Source organism: Triturus cristatus, chromosome 6, assembly GCF_964204655.1.
Source record: "Triturus cristatus chromosome 6, aTriCri1.1, whole genome shotgun sequence".
NCBI classification, from domain to species: Eukaryota; Metazoa; Chordata; class Amphibia; order Caudata; family Salamandridae; genus Triturus; species Triturus cristatus.
Window position 1 is genome coordinate 1,594,196,127 of NC_140589.1, and position 19,434 is coordinate 1,594,215,560.

General features: G+C 48.6%; 1 protein-coding gene across 1 annotated transcript in view; it reads left to right on the forward strand.

Moving 5' to 3' along the window:
• The window catches only part of LHCGR (luteinizing hormone/choriogonadotropin receptor), a 789,694-nt gene that overhangs the window by 567,998 nt on the left and 202,262 nt on the right, over window positions 1-19,434 (forward strand). The gene's annotated exons all lie outside the window — the stretch shown is intronic.

Here is a 19,434-nt window from a genome sequence, read left to right on the forward strand (position 1 = left end):
CTGTGATCCGTCCTGCGGACCTGTGGTTGCCCCCCCCGGAGCCCGTGAACTGGTTTGTCGGCCTTTTCCGAGGTGATTGGCACGATTTGGGGACTGAAACCATGTCCACAAAGCAAGATGGCGACCGGGCAAAGGTGAAATCGACCCGCCGTGGCGCAGCCCATCAGTCCAACAACATGGACCGCTACACCCTCCAGAAGGGATCTCCTGAGGTGCCGCGTAGGTCCCCTGAGGGCCCGACTGATGCTCCTGCTCTGCCCGCGGATCTGACCCTGCGAGATGTCATGGGCGCTATCGCCGAGATGAAGGCCTCGGTGGACCAGCGCTTTGACACACTGGCGCAGAAGATTGACTCGGTCCACGTGGATGTTGGCCTGGTAAGGGCCGATTTATCCAAGACCAATGACCGGGTCGATTCTTTGGCCCACACTACCTCGGGCCTCACAACGGACGTAGCGGCCCTCCAAAAGGAGGTGCGCCGGCTTGGCCAGGCGAGCGCCCTGATGGATCGTCGACTGGAAGATTCCGAGGGTCGGGCCCGGAGGAACAATGTCCGCATTGTCGGGGTGCCGGAGGGACGTGAGGAGGCGGCGGCGGACCTGTTTGTGGAGGACCTGATTCTCACCCATCTCCAGCCCCGGGGGCTGAGTAAATTCTTTGCGGTGGAACGTGCCCACAGGTTTCCCGGAGGAAGACCTAAGGCCGGAGCCCCTCCGAGGCCTCTCATTGCCCGGATTTTCAACTTTCGGGACAGAGACGCTATCCTGCAGACTTCTCGGCTACAAGGACCGGTCAGACTCGACAATATGGACGTAAACTTCTATCCTGATTTCACCCCAGCGGTCCAGAAGCAGAGACTGAGCTTTCTCGGAGTTAAACGTCGTCTACGGGACCTGAACCTCAAGTATGCGATGCTTTTTCCAGCTAAGTTGCGGGTGGAGGTGGATGGCCGCACGCACTTTTTTGATCGTCCCGAAGCGGCCGGGGACTGGTTGGACTCTTTGCCCGGGGATCGGGGCCGGGGGGGTGGGGGGGGCGCGGTTGGAGGGGAGGGCTCGCCGGATCAGGACTGAGGGACTAATAGTAGGCCTCGCTCTGGACAACATTATCGTCACTTTTGACTGATTCGTGTAAGTTCCCCTCCTGTGGAGGTAGTACGGGGTCTCCTGGGGGCTCTCCCTCCTCCTCTGGGGGACTAGTTAGTTTAATCATTTATGGGGCGACAGGCACACTGCACTTTGGGGGGGCTGTTTGGGCTCATGCAGGGGTGCAGGGAGGGGGGAGTTTTGTTGGGATGGGTGGGTTGGGGTGGGGTGTTGTTTGTTTTTACCGCAAGGCAAACCCTTTATTGTATTGGTGTTTTTAAGGTGCTCTCAGGGGGACGAATGATGGCTGCTGTACGTGATGGGGGGTAGGGATCTGACTTTATTGTCTTGGAACGTTAATGGACTGGGGGATAGGATCAAGCGAGGTGTGGTCCTGCAGTATTTGAAACGAACTTCGCCAGATGTGGTCTTTCTGCAGGAGACACACCTTATTGGTAATTCCTTTTGTGCCATGAATCGGCGTGGCTATCGTTTGGTGGCCCACTCGGGCTTCACGTCGGGCTCACGGGGGGTGGGCATCATGGTGAAGAACTCGCTCCCGTTGGAAATAGACGAGGTGCGCCATGATGAGAGGGGACGCTACACTGTCTTAGTGGGGAGAATGGAGGGCAAAGTAGTTGTCTTTGTATCAGTGTACGTCCCACCGGGGTTACAGTCTACCACTTTTGCAGACCTGGGGCGCCTCCTTCTTGACCTTCCGGGGGGGCTTCTGGTGGTTGGGGGGGACTTCAATGCGGTGGTTTCTGGGACCGTGGATCGCCACCCCCCTAGGGACCTCCCCCGGGCGCAGGCGTGGCTCTCCGGCTTTCTAGATACACTGGGATTGGTGGACTGCTGGCGCTTAAAACATCCCACGCAGCTGCAGTACACTTTCCACTCGGGTGCCCATGGTAGCCTCTCTCGGCTCGATTATGTCCTTGTCCCTGCGGCCTATGTGGGGAGGGTAGGAGAGGTACGCCATTTGGCGCGGGGTATTTCAGATCACTCCCCGCTCCTGTTGCACTTTGATGTCTTCCTGAGGGGGGAGGGCAGGGTAGCTCCAATCAACGCCTGGTACCTGCGCGACCCCACCATTCGCGCTGATTTGATTAAATCCTTGCAGCGGTATTTTGATGAGAATGTGGGGTCCGTCCCTTCGGCTATCTCCCTGTGGGAAGCCTTCAAGACAGTTCTTAGAGGGGAGGCCCTCTCCGTTATCTCCCATGCCCGGAGGCGCGAGCAGGAGGAGGTGACCCGGGTGGAGGCCGAAATTGCTGAATTGGAGGGTGATCTAGAGGGTGGGGTGACGGATGCTGCACTACATGTCCTACAACTTAAGCAGGCGGCCTACAGGGCCCTCGTCACTGAGGCGGCCAGGGGCCTCAGTAGAGAGCAACAGGGGCGACTGTATGATGTGGGTGATAAGGCTGGTAAACTGCTTGCGTGGTTGGATAAGAAGGAGAGAGCGAGTCGTGTGGTCCCGCTGATTGAGAGGATGGATGGTGTGCGTGTCACCGAGCCAGAAGACATTGTCTCTTGTTTCGCGGATTATTTCCGCGATGTGTATTCCCCGGTTTCTCCCTGCTCGGAGGAGGATTCCCATGCCCTGCTTAGGGATATCGCACTGCCTTCCCTTTCGGTGGAGGACAGGGTGTCGTTAGATGCCGCTCCCACCTCCGACGAAATTGCCCTCGCCATACGCTCGGTCGCATCCGGCAAGGCCATGGGCCCGAACGGCATCCCTATCGAGTTGTATAAGCTGCGACCGGATGTACTGGCACCCCATCTCCGCGCGATGTTCCTGGCGGCCCACTCGCTGGGCTCCCTCCCGCCGGACCAGCGTCTGGCTACAATCGTGGTGATCCACAAGGAAGGGAGACCCCGGGACCGGGTTACATCCTATCGGCCCATCTCGCTCTTGAATGCGGAGCCCAAAATCCTCGCCAAGGTGCTAGCCAACCGGCTGGTCGGCGTGGTGGGCGATCTGGTCCACCAAGACCAGTCCGGCTTTATTCCCCATCGCAACACGGCCCTCAATCTGCGGCGCTTGCACGGGGTGCTCGCGCGTGTCCCGTTTGTGCGGGAGCCGGCCGTATTGGCGTCCTTAGACGCCACCATGGCGTTTGACACGCTCGAGTGACCATACATTTGGGCGATGCTGGCGAAGTTTGGATTTGGCCCGGGGTTCATCAGCTGGGTCAAATTGTTGTATTCGGGCCCTTTGGCGCAGGTGGTGGTGAATGGAAGAGTATCGGTCCCATTCGAGCTGGGACGGGGCACGCGACAGGGCTGCCCCTTGTCGCCGCTCCTGTTCGCGCTGGCCTTGGAACCCCTGGCGGAGTGGCTGCGGTGGCACCCTTCCATCCGTGGTCTCCGTTGGACCCCCGAGTATGAGGACCGCGGGTCCCTATACGCTGACGATATCCTTTTGTACCTAGCCTCCCTGCGTAAATCACTGATTGTCCTGGTTGATGTTTTGCGCTCATTCGGCCGCAACTCAGGCCTTGTCATCAACTGGGCTAAATCATGTGTGTACGTGCTTTCCGGGGAGGCTCCCGTCCTCCCGCGGGGCTGTCCGATCCAGATTGCCTCTCAGGGGTTTCGGTACCTGGGTGTTTATATTACTCTGGACCCGGAGGCCCGCTACGAGCGGAATTTGCTTCCCCCCCTCCAGCGCTTGAAGGAGGACGTCGCGCGTTGGCGGCGCCTGCCGCTTTCGCCGCTCGGCCGGGCGGCATTGTTTAAGATGATGTCGTTGCCACGCTTCCTGTACGCTCTCCAGAACACTATGGATTTAGTCCCAGCGCGCTACTTCCGTGAGGTGGAGAGTTTACAGCGCCGCCTGTTCTGGGACGGGAGGCCGCGTATTGCCCTGGCGAAATTGACGCTCCCATGGTACGACGGGGGGATTGCCCTCCCGGATATTAAACGGTATTACTGGGCCTCCCAGCTAGCTGCAATTAACCATGGCCTTTACGGGCCCGCCTTAAACCCGGCATTTGAAATGGACAAGATGCTCCTGCCTGGTGGCGACTATAATCGAGCGCTCTACTCTGGCGCGCCCGGCCCCCGCCTAACGGGACCTACGCGTGTCATGGTGCGAGTATGGCACGCGGCTAACGCAGCTATGGGGTGGAAGGACCGTTTGACCCGGGCATCACCGTTGTACGCGTCTGAGAGATTGGGCTCTCTGTGGACCTCGAAGGGCTTCGAGAGGTGGGACACGATAGGCATCAGTAAAGTGGGGGATCTCTGGACGAGGGGGGATTTAAAACATTCGAGACGCTGCAGACGGAGTTTTAGCTGCAGGGCAGTGAATACTTTCGGTACTTGCAGGTCCGTCACGCACTGGGCTCCGTCTTCCCAGACGTCGCCTCCATCCCGGAGTCTTCCCCCCTGGAGGATAGGGTGCTGGACGGCCACGTTCCGGACAGCACGATCTCCCTTATTTACAAAAAATTGATTAATGACCGATCGGGCTTGCTGACTGGCCTCCACGAGGCTTGGGTTGCCGATGGGCTGGAGTTGGACGACGAGGACTGGATTTCCGCGGTGGCCTCTCCGAAGGAGGTGGCCATACCGGCTCACCTTCGCTTCGTCCAGCTTAAGATACTCTACCGGGTTTACATGACGGGGCCAAGGCTTCTGCGTATGGGCTATGCTGAGGATGGGTTGTGTAAGCGTGGGTGTGGTGCTTTGGCTACTTTTTTGCATATTTTGTGGGAATGCCCGAAGGTGGAGCGATTCTGGTGTGGTGTGCATGAGGTCCTGCGAGTGGTCACGCATGTCGCGCTGCTGCCTGAAGCGAGGAGATGCCTGCTGAATGTGTGGGAACCGACTGACTACTCGGTTCCGCAGACGCGATGGGTGACTCTGGGATATATGATTGCTAAGCGTGACATTGCTCAACTGTGGGGATCCCAGAGGCCCCCGGCGGTGTCGGCCTGGAAAGAACACATGGATTGGTGCATGTTCCGAGAAAAGGTGGTGTATGTGGCGAGGGGTAAGCCTGGGGCATGGGTGAAAGTGTGGGGCCCCTGGAACGCCTACCGCGGGGGTATCTGCGCGCCACCACTGCTGCCTGCTGCCTTGCCAACCCCGTCCCCTTAGTTGACTCCTTTCCCCAGCCCCGGGCACAGAGTTCCCCCAGTCCTCGATCTGTTCCCCTTCCCCTCTTTAGACTCCTGTGGATGGCTGGGGTCCCCCATTCGGGGAGCACGTGCTGTTACTTTCGATTGCGGGTTGCCTTGCGGGTGTGATTTTTCGTGTTGTTTGTATAAAATGAAACCGTATTGTGGGGTCAGAGTGATGTGGCCCACGACGTTGATACCTCCTGATTCTGCTTCTCTGCAAGGCCAAGTGTTTTTGAACGTATGTCATATGCTCCTGTCATTCTAGCGGCCGGCCGGAAGGTTGTAGGCCCATACTTGTATATTCTTGAGATTGCAATAAACGGTTTCAAAAAAAAAAAAATTTTTGGATCTGATGGTTTCTAAAGTAAATCCCGACTGTTTAAAAGCCCATCAGGTGTATCCACGTGAACATAGTCAGCGTCCTTCGTGATCAGGAATCGTGTGAGAATCAAATGGCCTATTGTGATTTCCGCCCCACTGTCTAGAGTGGCTGTTGTCTATTCCCCATTCTTCTGTAGGACCCATGTTTTGTAAGACTTCTTGCTTTCTTGTTTCAGATTCTTCACTCTTCGGGAAGTGTTGCTTCAGTCCCATTCCGAAAACCCTTCCGTACTCCCTTCCTGGCTGGTAGGTCTGTCCCTTGTCAGATCCCTGGGAAGAGGGCCACCTCTGGGGTTAGCACTCTTATGTCCACAATTCAGTAAAAGAGTGAGAATAATCCTCATCAAAGAATGGATATCTCACTGGAGTCCTAATTCCTTTCCAATTCTTCACATTATACCCTAAATGCGATTTGTCTCTGTGATAACATTTTAACTTCTTTTTCTTAAATCCACCCAAGATCTTTGCACCATCCTCTTGGCATATCTAAAAACCCTGCTTTGTTTCATTTCCAGAATTAGGTTTTAACTGAGTCCTTTGTACCTATGGTGTCTCTTTAAGTGGAGACAAACTTGAGAGTTAATTTTTGGGAACGTCATCTATTTTGATCTTGTGGAGTTTAACCATAGCTTTGGCATATGGCCAAAAGAGCCACATCACTTTTAATGTTAACAAGAACTATTTCAGCTACAGTATTCAAGGTGCCTATCAGTTTCAGATCCAGGCCTACTGCAGGTGAGGCACCATGCGCTGGTCTTATTTGCTTTAGAATCTAAGGTAACACAACTACTGAAGAAATGCCATGTATGGTAGTGTATAAGGTTGCAAATAAGATTCGCCATGACTGGCACTGCTGTGGGTTTGTCGTATTCCCATTGGAATGTAAATATTAATTATGCCTTGTTTATCCTGTGGGGTTGAGTGAGGATAAACTGCCTTCAACAGATAGATCTTCCCAGCTACCAAAAACTCAATTTGTTTTTTTTAGCTGGGCATCACATCATTATTGCATTTATAGTCTGTGAATTAATGACACTGGCTTGTGCATGTATAGGTGCTTCAGTAGTGGCTATGACCTCAGTGCCCAGCTGCTCTAACACACATAGGGCCAGATGTACAAACGCATAGCGATTTCCTAATTGTGATTCCCTGCAAATCGTAATTAGGAAATTGCTATTCCTAATGTATGAAACTCTTTTGAGTTTCATTAGCTATTCCTAGGGTGTCGCAAATGGACCTACCTCAAGAATATTAATGATGTAGGTAGCAATTTGTAACCCATTAGGAATCGCAGCCCTCACAGGGATGATGTCCTGCTGAGGTCAGCAGACAACCATGTCTGGCATTGCTTTTAAATATAGGAATCTTTTTTTTACTCAGTCCGTTTTCCTTAAAGAAAAACAGGATTGTCTTAAAAAGAAAAAAAAATGAAACTTGGAAGTTTCATTTTTTAATAGTAGGCAGTTGGCCGTGGGCATGGCTTACCACCATCTTTCAACTGGCAGTAAATTGCGAATGTTTTGCAACCTCATTTCTGTCACAAAACATTAGTACATATCATTCCAATCCGGTATTAGGAAGGGACGTCCTCAACACACCTCCTTCCTAATACAGAATTCCATTACCCAAATTTTGATTCAGTAATAAGTTACAAAAAGCATTTCATAAATCGGGCCATTTGCGACATTAAAAAATGCTTTGAACATGTAGCCAATAGTGTCAACTGTCTGTATATGGCTATTACCTCATCTTCATTTCCCTAGTTTTTCCTATGGGCAAACACTCCTTTTCTAGATGAGGTGTATATGTAGCTAATGTGGGACATGTCTGGCTGGCAATGTTAGGTGACCTAAACACATTGCATGTGTTACAAGTGGTAGCCCTGCTTAAAATAGAGTTATAATTTCTATGTATAACAGCACTTCAATTATTTGTCTGATTTCAAATTTGCTGCAGGACCTATTATTGCATATCGTGTGAAAAGCATTTTTGCAGCCACAGCTCCTCCTAAAATGCATGAATAGAATGTGTTCTATAATGTGTCTGCTCTGGCAACTAATACTGCTTTACTTCTGGTTAATGAGAATCCTGTGGGTGTCTGACAGGCAGAAAGGGCAGTGTGCATGTTCTTTGTTGTTACGTCAACTGTTTCTAGTCCTTCTTGCTCTGCTTCTCTTGCCGTTGTTTACAAAGAATCGGAATTGGTACTAATTAATGATTTTGGCAGATCCTTTGTAACTGGTAAGTGTTAGAAATGGGATTTCTGCGGCTCTGACGTCGGTACCCGCCGTAACTTACTACATGTCCAACAGCAGCTGCACCAGCTGCTGACAGATAATGCCAAAGAAGCCTGGCTAGCAACTCAATACAGGATTTATCAATGGGGCGCCAAATCTAGTCAGATGCTCCATAGACTGTGCCAGGCTAGGGCATCCCCGACACAAGTCCCTCTCCTGAGATCCGCTGGAGGCGATACTTGTACCTTCCCCGAGGCAGTAGTTCAGGACCTGGCCGATTTCTATGTGGCTCTATACAGCGACCACGAGGGACTGGCCGAACCTCTCATAGATGCTTTTCTTGTAGATGTCCCCCCCAGATGCCTCTCGGACGAGCAACGGGATGCCTTGGACAAGCCAATCTCTCTAGATGAGTTACATGCAGCCCTTTCCAATACGCACCCGGGCCGTACACCGGGCCCGAACTGGTTCCCATGCGATTTTATGCGCCCCCATATGGAGACCATTGGCCCACACTTACTTAAAGTGCTACACATGGCTTCGGAACAGGGTATCCTGCCTCCAGACTGGCGACATGCCAAAATAGTTGTCTTCCTTAAACCAGACCGTCCTCCAGAAGATCCAGGTTAGTATCGTCCAATTTCACTGTTGGATTTCGAGCCGAAATTGCTAGGAAAAGTCCTGGCCAATCGCCTGCGCACTTGTATTCTGGACCTGGTACATCCAGATCAATCTGGCTTCCTGCCACAACGCTCTACCAAGCACAACATCAGATGGGCCCACATTGCTGTGGCTGAGGCCCACCACCTGGGACGCCCTGCGGCTGTCCTACTAGCAGATATCGATAAGGCGTTCGACTCATTGAGCTGGACCTATCTTTTTAAACTCCTAGAAGCCGTTAACCTAGGGCCCCGTTTTCGTGCCTATGTAAAATTACTATATACAGATCTTACGGCCACGGTTCGCGTGGCTGGCTACCACTCTGCCTCCTTCCCCATCCGCAGGGGGACCAGACAGGACTGCCCTCTTTCCCCGCTTTTATTCATCTTAGCTATAGAGCCATTGGCAGCGTGGGTGCACCTGGACGCGGTCTTCCGGGGGTTTGATTGGTCACCCGAATGCTCAGACAGGATTGCGCTATATGCTGACGACGCGTTATTCTTCATCTCTGACCCTTGGGTCACTGGGCGAAGGGTTCTCCAGATCTTGCGGGTCTTTGGAGAGACAACTGGACTATGTGCCAACCCGTCCCAATCTGTTCATTTCCCCATATGCGGCGAACAGAGGAGTCATGCTTCGGCCTCACAGCTGATCGTCGCGGAGCAGGGTTTCAAGTACCTAGGTGTTCATATCACCAGATGCCCCACTATAGCGTGGTCACGCAATATAGCCCCCTTGCTCCCGGCGGTGCGTGAGGAAACAACAGTGTGGTCCTACCTCCCCTTATCACTATATGGTCGGTCCGCCATTTTTAAAATGATGTCCTTGCCACGCTTGCTTTACAGGCTATAGAATTATCCATATCCCATTCCCCAGTCGTGGTTTCTCCAAATAAATGCGCTCCTCAATAGATTCCTTTGGGAGGGAGGGGCGGTTTGAGTAGCCCTAGCGACGTGTTTTCAAACCACGTACTGCGGCGGGATTGCGGCAGCGGACGTTCAAGCGTATTATTGGGCATCTCAGCTGTTGGTAATTAATGAATGGTGGTATAACTCTCAAGCTGATCCAGCCTATGTAGTAGAAAGGCTCTTCCTAGCGGAATACCCGCTGCTTAATCTCCAATACAGTAGCTCATCCTTAGAGGTGCTCCCCCTGGCCTGCCGAACGGTGATTCAGATCTGGTGACGTGTGTCCAGGTCCATGGGTTGGTGGGACATGCTGACAGACACTACTCCCCTTTGGCGGGGCACGCGCCTCCGGCCCGTTTCGACCCTGACGGGGTTTCGCAGATGGGATGATATAGGGATATCTACACTCGGGGACGTAATGCAGGGACCCACACTTAAATCCTTTTAGAGTCTGCAGGAGGAGTTTGACCTACACAAATCTCAATTCCACAAACACCTGCAGCTCTGCCATGCTCTTTTTCCTCTGATTAAACACCTCCAATCACTACCTGAAATTCACCACATGGAAGGTAGACTACTAATGGGCGATCTAGGGGCACACAAAATCCGCCAAATATATCAGACCCTGACCACACACTCCAAAACTAACATACATCGGACCTGGGCGGCGTGGTAGGCGGACTTACCAGCCCTGACTGACAACAACTGGATGGAGGCCCTAGCCAGCCCCAGGTATTCTTCTGTTTCCTCTAGGTACCGGCTGATCCAGTTCAAATACCTCCTCAGAATTTATTATACTCGCCTTCGCCTCTGGAAGATGGGGGCTATACTGTCCCCCACATGCGTCCATTGTAACTCCGATGACAGGTCGTTCCTTCAAACCGTCTAGAGTTTCGGGGCACTGCAGCACTTTTGGTCGGGCGCGCTGTACTGCTTGGGGCGGGTGTTGGCGTGGGACATCCCGGCAGACCCTAGACTGACACTTCTCCACAGCGCAGATGATATCGGGGGTAACAGATACAAGAGACACCTCCTATTCCTGGGCCTCACCTTAGCCAAGCGAGACATTGCGCAGCAGTGGAAGGCCTCCTCTCCCCCTGGGGTAGCAGCATGGAAATCGGCCTTAGATAAATGTATGTCGGCTGAAGTGGCGGTGTTTCAGGCACGGGGCTGCCCACAAAAACATGGGAAGATCTGGGCCAGATGGGCAAAATACCGGGGTATTGACCTGTCTCTTTTAACGCAACCAGCAAATCAGGACCCTCTTGAACGATTGATTATCAATGACTCAACAATCTAATGTGTTAGTTTGTTATGGATGCGGAACTAATCTCTTTATTGTACAACTACGTATCACTTCTCAAGGGATGTGTGGTGCAGGGTTGGGGAGGGGGAGAGGGAGGGGTGAGGGGTGGGTTGGTAGGTCTGATGTTCTGCAAACCTCCTGGAGAGGATATTTCCAGTACATATTGTGTTCATTATTCGTCATGTACCTATATGCCGCTTATTGGGTTTCGCCCACTTGTTACTATAAAATCAATAAAATTTGTTGTTAAAAAAGAAATGGGATTTCTGGTTGGCTAGGGTATGCGCCTAAGTCAGGCAGAAACCACCACTCTAGTCAGTTCAAGGGAGTTACAAGCTGAAGATAACCCTTGCTCACCCCCTTGGTAGCTTGCACAAGCAGTCAGGCTTATCCTAGAGACAATGTGTAAAGCGTTTGCGCAACGCACTCACAACAGCGACACACTAGGCACACAACAAAAAAAACTCCACACAAGGTTATATCAAAATTAGCCTTGGTATTATCATAAACACATTAGAATCATAATCACAAATGTATACTGTGTCACCTGGCACTAGGCAATAATTCACAGGGGATTATATACAAGACAGGGCCAATCGGGCCACTGTCAGAACCATTAGAACAAGTAATAACACCACCAGTAACTACTTGTAAAATACTGAACTCAGCATTATCTCATTAGGCTTATACCATGTATGCATCATCACCTTAGGCATAAACACATTATGCATTAGCATTAGGCATCACATTAGGCATACATCCAAATAACCAGCAGTGCACCCCAGTAACACTAGGAAGGTGCACACATCATTTGGGGGCCTTACGCCACCCCAGGACACCAAATGACCCCAGGCCAACTGGCCTTCTTTGGGGCCCAAATACCCTCTGCCAAAAAGCCAGGGCTCTAAATGGGGCGAGAGTGCAACCCACCCTGGTCTCTCCAGGGACCCAAAACAATGCCCCCTACATTGTAGCTGCCTGGTATCCAGCGGTGCAGCTGTGCATTCAAAAATGAGCACCAACAAGGCTCATGGGGCTTCGCAGGTGGGCCCAAAAGAAAAGAAATGGCCCCTTCGTTGCAGCTGCCCGTGCTCTTGCGGTGCCGCTGAGGAAATCAGCCTGGGCACCACTGTGCCACTGAAGCCCCACTTCGGGACTTCCACACAACATGCCCTCTCGCTGCAGCTGCCCACAATCAGCGGTGCAGCTGTGAAGATAAAGCACCGGCACCAACCGTGTCTTGAGAGCCTTGAAAGGTGGTGAGCGGCATGAAGGAGCCAGCGGGGCTCCAGTCTTTCTTCAAACACCGGTCTCGCTCTCCTCAGGCAACACGAGGGGCTCTCTGCTTCCTGAGTAGAGCCCCATCAGCAATCAGGCCTCCCTCTGCCTGTCTTCCAGCCCTGGCCATGCCCCAAGTCAGGCTCTCCTCGCCTGTCTTCCGGTCCGCGGCGACTCACAGGATCCCGGCACATCTGCTCCTGGTCACAATTCACGGAGCGCAGTCTCCACGCCGTATGGCATAGGTCATGCAGCTTTCTACGCGCTGCTCAGGGCATCAAGACCCCTGGGGCACTCCTCACGCCCCAGGGCGGTGTGGGCTCCATTTGCTTTTAGGAGGTGGGCGCGGCCCACGCTGCAGGGCACAAGCGCTCCTCCCGTTCTTGGCCTCAAAAGGTAGCACTCATGATGTGCTAGGAGCCAAGAGCTCAAAAAGGCAAAGCTGGGCACAAAGTGGTGCCAAAATACAGGAGCAGTCCTCTCCTCTTGCCCCAAAGTCCCACAGGGCAGAGCTGGGCCCAGGCAGGCCAGCTAACAGGGACGTCCAGCTGAGGGGCGATCCCTCGTGGGGGTTCCTCCTGGGGCCCGGCAGTTCAAGCACCCAAAACAGCACAAACCCATGGGGTCACAGCCCCAATATTTATACACCCTTTTCTCTTTGTTCTGCCCTGACACAGGGCTTGGAGAACTAGTCCCAACTGGGTCTGGGGGGCACTGAAGCACTTTGTTTACAATGCTTCTGCTCCCCTTTGTCAGGTGGCGGCTCGGTCATCAGACACACCACAGGGAGGCGGAGCCAGCAGTCACCCAGGCAGGCACAGACCTATTCAGGGTCAGGGACTACTCCTCACACTACTTCAAATGCAGATCTGCCCATTCAGCCTAGCGCTGACTCACCCAGCCCCTCTGGAGCCACACACCTCACCAGCCCCTGTCACTCCAGAGCCAGACATGCAATACACATCAGGCAGGCAGAGACACATAGCACACAGAAATGCCAACTTCGAAAAGTGGCATTTCTAAAATAGTGATAATAGATCTGCGCACACCATTACGCAGCATTTATTATCAATATTACAAAAATACCAAACTTGACCATGCTGCTCCTCTCATATCGGGAATTACCACTGAAACACTTATCAGGGAATCCCCAATGCATTCCTTTGAGAGAGCAGCCTCACAGCAGTGAGAAACCAAAATGTCTGTTTGTCACTATCAGGACATGTTAGCCACTTAAAGTACATGTCCTACCTTTTACCTACAATGCACCCTGCGCATAGTCCTAACACCACCAACACCAGGTCAGAAAGAAGATTACGAGGAAGGCAAAAAGTTCAGGGATGACCCTGCAAAAAGGGCCAAGTCCAACAGTAAGCACTCAAGAAACCTTAGATGTGCAAGAATAAATCTTTCCTAACACTAAGGAGGATTGTAAAGTACCTCTGGATGTTTGGTTAAGATTATGCGGTCAACCTATTTTTGGGTTACAGGGCTATCAGGGCCAGGCCCTACATTGAGAGGCATGTTGTATTGCCCCAAAATGATTGGGGTCGCATCCAGTTGCACCCCTAAGTCCCAAAAATGAAACTGCATTCTTTTGGGAGAAAAGGCGAACTGACAGGTGTCTCTCATTCCTCTCCCATAGATTTATTAAAGGAGTCAGACAAACCTGTAGGAATATCTACCATTTGCAGGTGGCATTCACAGAGCCTCGTCCCATACCCCAAAAACATTATCTACACACAATGATTGGTACTTTTCACTGTAAGAGTATTTATTTTGCACTATTTAACTACGTCATGTGTATTAGAATAACTATGCATTTTAAACAGGTCCGCAACCATTATACAAATTAATCTCAGTCACTGGTAAATACTAAGCCGCATCCCAATCTATTGTTATTTTGCACACCATGTCACGTCAGTTTGGACCAACCTATATGCAAATCAGTCTTGACCCAGCTACAGTTGGAAAAGTTCAGCCAGAACTACCAAGCCAGGTTCTCCCTGAACCTTTACACAAGCAACCCAGGACCGGTTTCTCCTAGTTATGGGCTCATCAGCCGGGTAAAACTTGGTTCCATTGACACAGTGTGCACGGGGCCCACGTCTGGGCATACCTGTCCCACATCCATATTTAATCATTTTACCCTTCCTGTTAACCTACCTATGATATAGCTGTCTAAGAATATGGTTGCACAACTTCTTCGCATTATGCCAAGTCGTGTAATGCCTCCCCAGCAATCAGCCTCTATGTCTTACCTCACCCCTCTCACTATTATCTTATATATCTATCTCATGCATGTTGTTCTCTGGAGCTAGAAGGGAGTAGATCATGCTTGGCTCCTGTTTTGCTACAGGATATTTGAACAATGTTTCTTGTTTAAAAATAAATGCAGATACTTAATTCTACCTTTTTCCTTCTTCATCAAAGATAGAGCACATAAATTACTATATCCCAGCTTCCGAGTTAGCTTGGATTAAGACAAATGTCGGAATCCAAACACCAGTAATGTAGCGAAACTTTAGGGGACTCCCCTGCAAAGTACATGGAGCCCCCTCCCCCCCACCCCACCGGGCCCAGTCAGGATCTCTCAGGCCTGGGGCCTGTGCACAGTGCTGGAGGGGACTCCCCTACAAAGTACATGGAGCCCCCGCCCCCTCTGTCGGACCCAGTCAGGAGCTCTCAGGCCTGGTGCTGTGCACAGTGATGGAGGGGGCCCTCTGGAACTAAGTGGACTGCCCACACCACGGAGCTAATGTTAGGCCACTGCCAAACATTCCTTTGCTACTTGCATAAATATCAAGTTAGCCTTCGAGGCTCCGTACTTACACCATGCACTGCATCCATTTTAAACAAGCTATTGCAGTAGCACGCAACCATGACTTTTATTGTATGTGACATTCAAAATATATATTAAAGCCTTACCACACACGGCAAGGTCCTTAATCATTATGTTTAGAGTCATTTAAGTCTAACAAACAATCTAAAATGATTTATCTTTGATAAGCAGCTGTGACCTATGACTAACTCTGCCCGAAAAGTTACTGTGTAAAGACCCGTTTGATGAGCCAGCATGAGCGTTCATTTTGAGGGGTCAAGCTACTGACGATGATCTTGGGTGACTGGAAACTGAAGCCGCACTAAGGAGCCGATTATGTTGGCGGGCGGATCGCCACTGCCCACATGGTGGTGGCGATCCACCCGCCAACATTCACCGCCTGCCTACCTTTTCACCCCCGCCACATTCCGATGGCGGAGGGGACCCATGGGACGGGAAGACCGTCCACTGGTTTTCTGCCCGCCGGCGAGTTGACCGGGCGGAAAAGGGGCTTAACATGGTGGCAGTGTCTGCAAGACACCGCTATCCATATTAAGATGCAGGCGGTCACTCGCCTTTCCATGGCGGCATTTTATCTGAATATCCAGGCATTTCCGCCATGGAGAGGCTCGCGGACTTTGTTGTTGGGGTCCGTAGCGGGCCCCCAGGGTGTTGGGGGGTGAAGGGTGCACATGGGGGGTACCTATGGTACCCGCCTGCATTTGCATGCACAAGGTGGCAGGCACCGCGGAGGATGCTGCTGACAGCACCGCCCGCCGCAATGTAAAAAATGCGGGTATGCATCCTAATGTCAATTGCGCGCACATATGGCGGTCCCTTTTGCCGTTACGGTGGCAGGCATCGTAATGGACCCCTTAATATTGGGAGGACAAATCTTACCTCAGTGGAAGTAATGCTGCGGGGAGCAACATTTGATAATCAGACAGACCGAATCACAAAGTTCTTTCTATGAGAAGGTGTGTCTTACTGCTGACTTACCTTTCAATTTTATCTGAATATCCAGGCCGGGTTCAAAGAGCTCTTTTGTGAGTAGTTCTGCCATACCTCAGGCGTATGTGGTGACTTGCTCCTCAGTTTCCAGGATTAAGATATGTTTACTTGTGAAAAAGGAGTCTTTCATAAATCTTTATTTCCTTCTGTAAGCATAGGAAAAGTGAACCATTTCTGTCTAATATGAAGAAACCCCAAACCATCGACAAGCCCATGCTTGTGAGGTATGTTTTTTATAATAAAATTTAAATTGAGGATGGTAAAATCATTTGGGTATCATTAGTAATTATAATAAATTAAATATAAATTGTTATTTATTAGTATTTATTTAATTTAGATTTTATAGTGTCAATTGTGGGAACTAATGTATTATTAAATAATAATTGGCTGGTAATTTTAATTAATTAATGAATTGGTAATTATGTTAATTGTGTCATTTATTTAGGAGTGGGTTGTGGGTTTATAGGGGAATAGGGTGGGAAGTAATTTAATTATAATTAAATTATTATTATTTTGTATTAATTAATATATATATATATTTATTTTACTGGTAATTGTGGGAATTAATGTATTATTTAAGTTTTTTGGATTGTTAATTATGATTAATTAATTGGTAATTATGTTAATTGTGTCTTTTTTTTTAGGAGAGGGTTGAGGGTTGACAGGGGAGTAGTGTGGGAAGTAATTACATTTTAATACAGTTATTAATATTTTTTATATAATATTTATTTTATTTAATTTTATAGTATCAATTGTGGGAATCAATTTATTAACAATTATTTATAATATGTTTGTTAATTGTTAATAATGAATTAATTGTTAATTAATTATGTTAATGGTGTCATTTTTTTAGAAATGAGTGGTGGGGTTTATAGGAGAATAGGGTGGGAGGTAATTTATTTATAATTAATCAATTATTAGTTAATTATTGCTAACTAATTAATTAAAATGTAAATATGGCAATTGTGTAATTAATTTGATGTGTGGGTTTTGGGGTAATAGTGGTAAATGGTGGGAAGTAAATCTTTTTTAATTAATTAATGATTTGTGGTTAATTGATGTTAATTTAATAATGTAAAATTAGTTATGGAAATTGTGTAATTATTTTTAGGTGTGTGTAGTGGTGTTTATTGGGGTAGAGGGTGGAAAGTAATTTAGTTTAAATTAATTAATCATTACTTGATCATTAATATTAATGTATTACTTGATAATTATTTTTGGTAATTGTTTATTTTTATTTTGTTTGTGGATTTTGGTTCAATAGGGGTAATGTTTTGTTAGTACATTCATTTTTATCTGTTTTCATGTGTTATTTAATTAATAATATTTGTTCAATTGATCATTAATTATGGAGGTACACTTTTTTTTAAAATGTATATGTGTGTTGTAAATTGTGTGGTGTTATAGGGTTGGAAAACAATATTACATTTATGTAATAATTAATGTTTTTTGATTATAAATAATTTCTATTACAAAATATTTATTTGTTTGTAAATTATTTTTAACTTTATATAAATTCATCTTTGTATGTAATTTTTTTTAACATTATAATGTTTCTAATTTTTGCAGTTTTTGATATTTTCATATATGTTTTGTTTTTTGGTTTTTCATTATCTTTTGTATTGTAGTTGATATTTTTTCTTTTCTGAATCTGAATTTTCTTCAGTGGGAATAGTAATTTTTACCCCTCCACTATCCAACACTTTCCCTACTGCTGCATTCGCAGGAGTGGGAAGAGTAATTTATACCCCTCCGCTATCCAACACTTTCCCTACTGTTGCATTCACTGGAGTGGGAATAGTCATTGTTTCCCCTCCGCTATCCAACACTTTCCCTACTGTTGCACTCGCTGGAGTGGGAATTGTAAATGTATCCCCTCCGCTATCCAACACTTTCCCTACTGTTGCACTAGCTGGAGTGGGAATAGTACGTTTTACTCCTCCGCTATCCAACACTTTCCCTACTGTTGCATTCACTGGAGTGGGAATAGTCATTGTTTCCCCTCCGCTATCCAACACTTTCCCTACTGTTGCACTCGCTGGAGTGGGAATTGTAAATGTATCCCCTCCGCTATCCAACACTTTCCCTACTGTTGCACTCGTTGGAGTGGGAATAGTAATGTTTACCCCTCCGCTTCCAACACTTTCTCTACTGTTGCTCTCGCAGGAGTGGGAATAGTAATTTTTTCCAATCCGCTATCCAACACTTTCCCTACTCTTGCACTCACTTGAGTGGGAATAGTAATTTTATCCCCTCCGCTAAACAAAACTTTCCCTACTGTTGCACTAACTGGAGTGGGAATAGTAATTTTTAGTCTTCTGCTATCCAATACTTTCCCTACTGTTGCACTCGCTGGAGTGGGAATAGTATTTTTTTCCCCTATGCTATCCAACACTTTCCCTACTGTTGCACTCATTGGAGTGGGAATAGTAAATTATTCCCCTCTGCTATCCAACACTTTCCCTACTATTGCATTCACTGGAGTGGGAATACTAATTTTTACCTCTCCGCTATCCAACCCTTTCCCTACTGTTGCACTCGCTGGAGTTGGAATATTAATTTTTACCTATCCAACACTTTCCCAACTGTTGCATTTCCAGGGGGCGCATTACGATGGCGAGCGGACATCAGTCCGTCCACCATCGTTGCGGTGCTGGGGACCGTCCGTCGGTAAAGCGGTGGTCCCGCTAAGTGAATTAGGATGTGCTCGCCACTATGGCGGGCGCATCCAGGGTCCTGAGCATTGCGGACGACGCTTCTGGCTGCAGCACCATTTGCAATGCATACATGCCACGTAGTGCACTTCCCTGCACTACGTGGCAGGCACCACACAGTGCCTGCCACTTTGTGCAGGAATATGCAGGGAGTACCATGGGTACCCCCCAGTGCACAACCACCCTCCCCCTACACAGAGGGGGCCCGCAAAGGGCCCCCAATCCCCACCAGCCTTTCCATGGCAGCACACCGCCGACATGGAGAGGCCAGTTTAAACACACATCCTAATTTTGTGGACGGTGCCTAAAAGGCATTTTAGGCACCCTGCACAGTCCGCCAGGCAATCGGACCAATTGCCTTTGGCGGTGAAGAAGCGGACGGACTTTGCGCCATCCTAATTGGGCAGTGGGAAAATCCTGTGCGATGGCCCTGCGGTGGCGGTTCTTCTGCCATCGGAATGACCCTCCTGGAGTATTTTTTACCTATCTGCTAGTCATTGTTTCTCATCCGCTATCCAACACTTTCCCTACTGTTGCACTCGCTGGAGTGGGAATAGTAAGTTTTTACTCCTCCGCTCTCCAACACTTTCTCTACTGTTACACTCAATGTAGTGCAAAATGTACTTAAAAAATATTAAATATTTTTATATTTTAATTTTTAATATAATGTTTCTAAATTAATTTTTATGTTACAGGTGTATGTATATATATATTTATTTATAATGTGTAATATATTTATAACATTTGAAAATTAATTAAAATTAATATGTATTAATTGTTTTTAAGTAAATATATATATATCACATTTTATATATGTGTTTAATTACATTTATTACTTATAATTGTTAAAATTTACAAATAAATCTAAATAATTTTTTTAAAGTTAAATGTATTATTTAT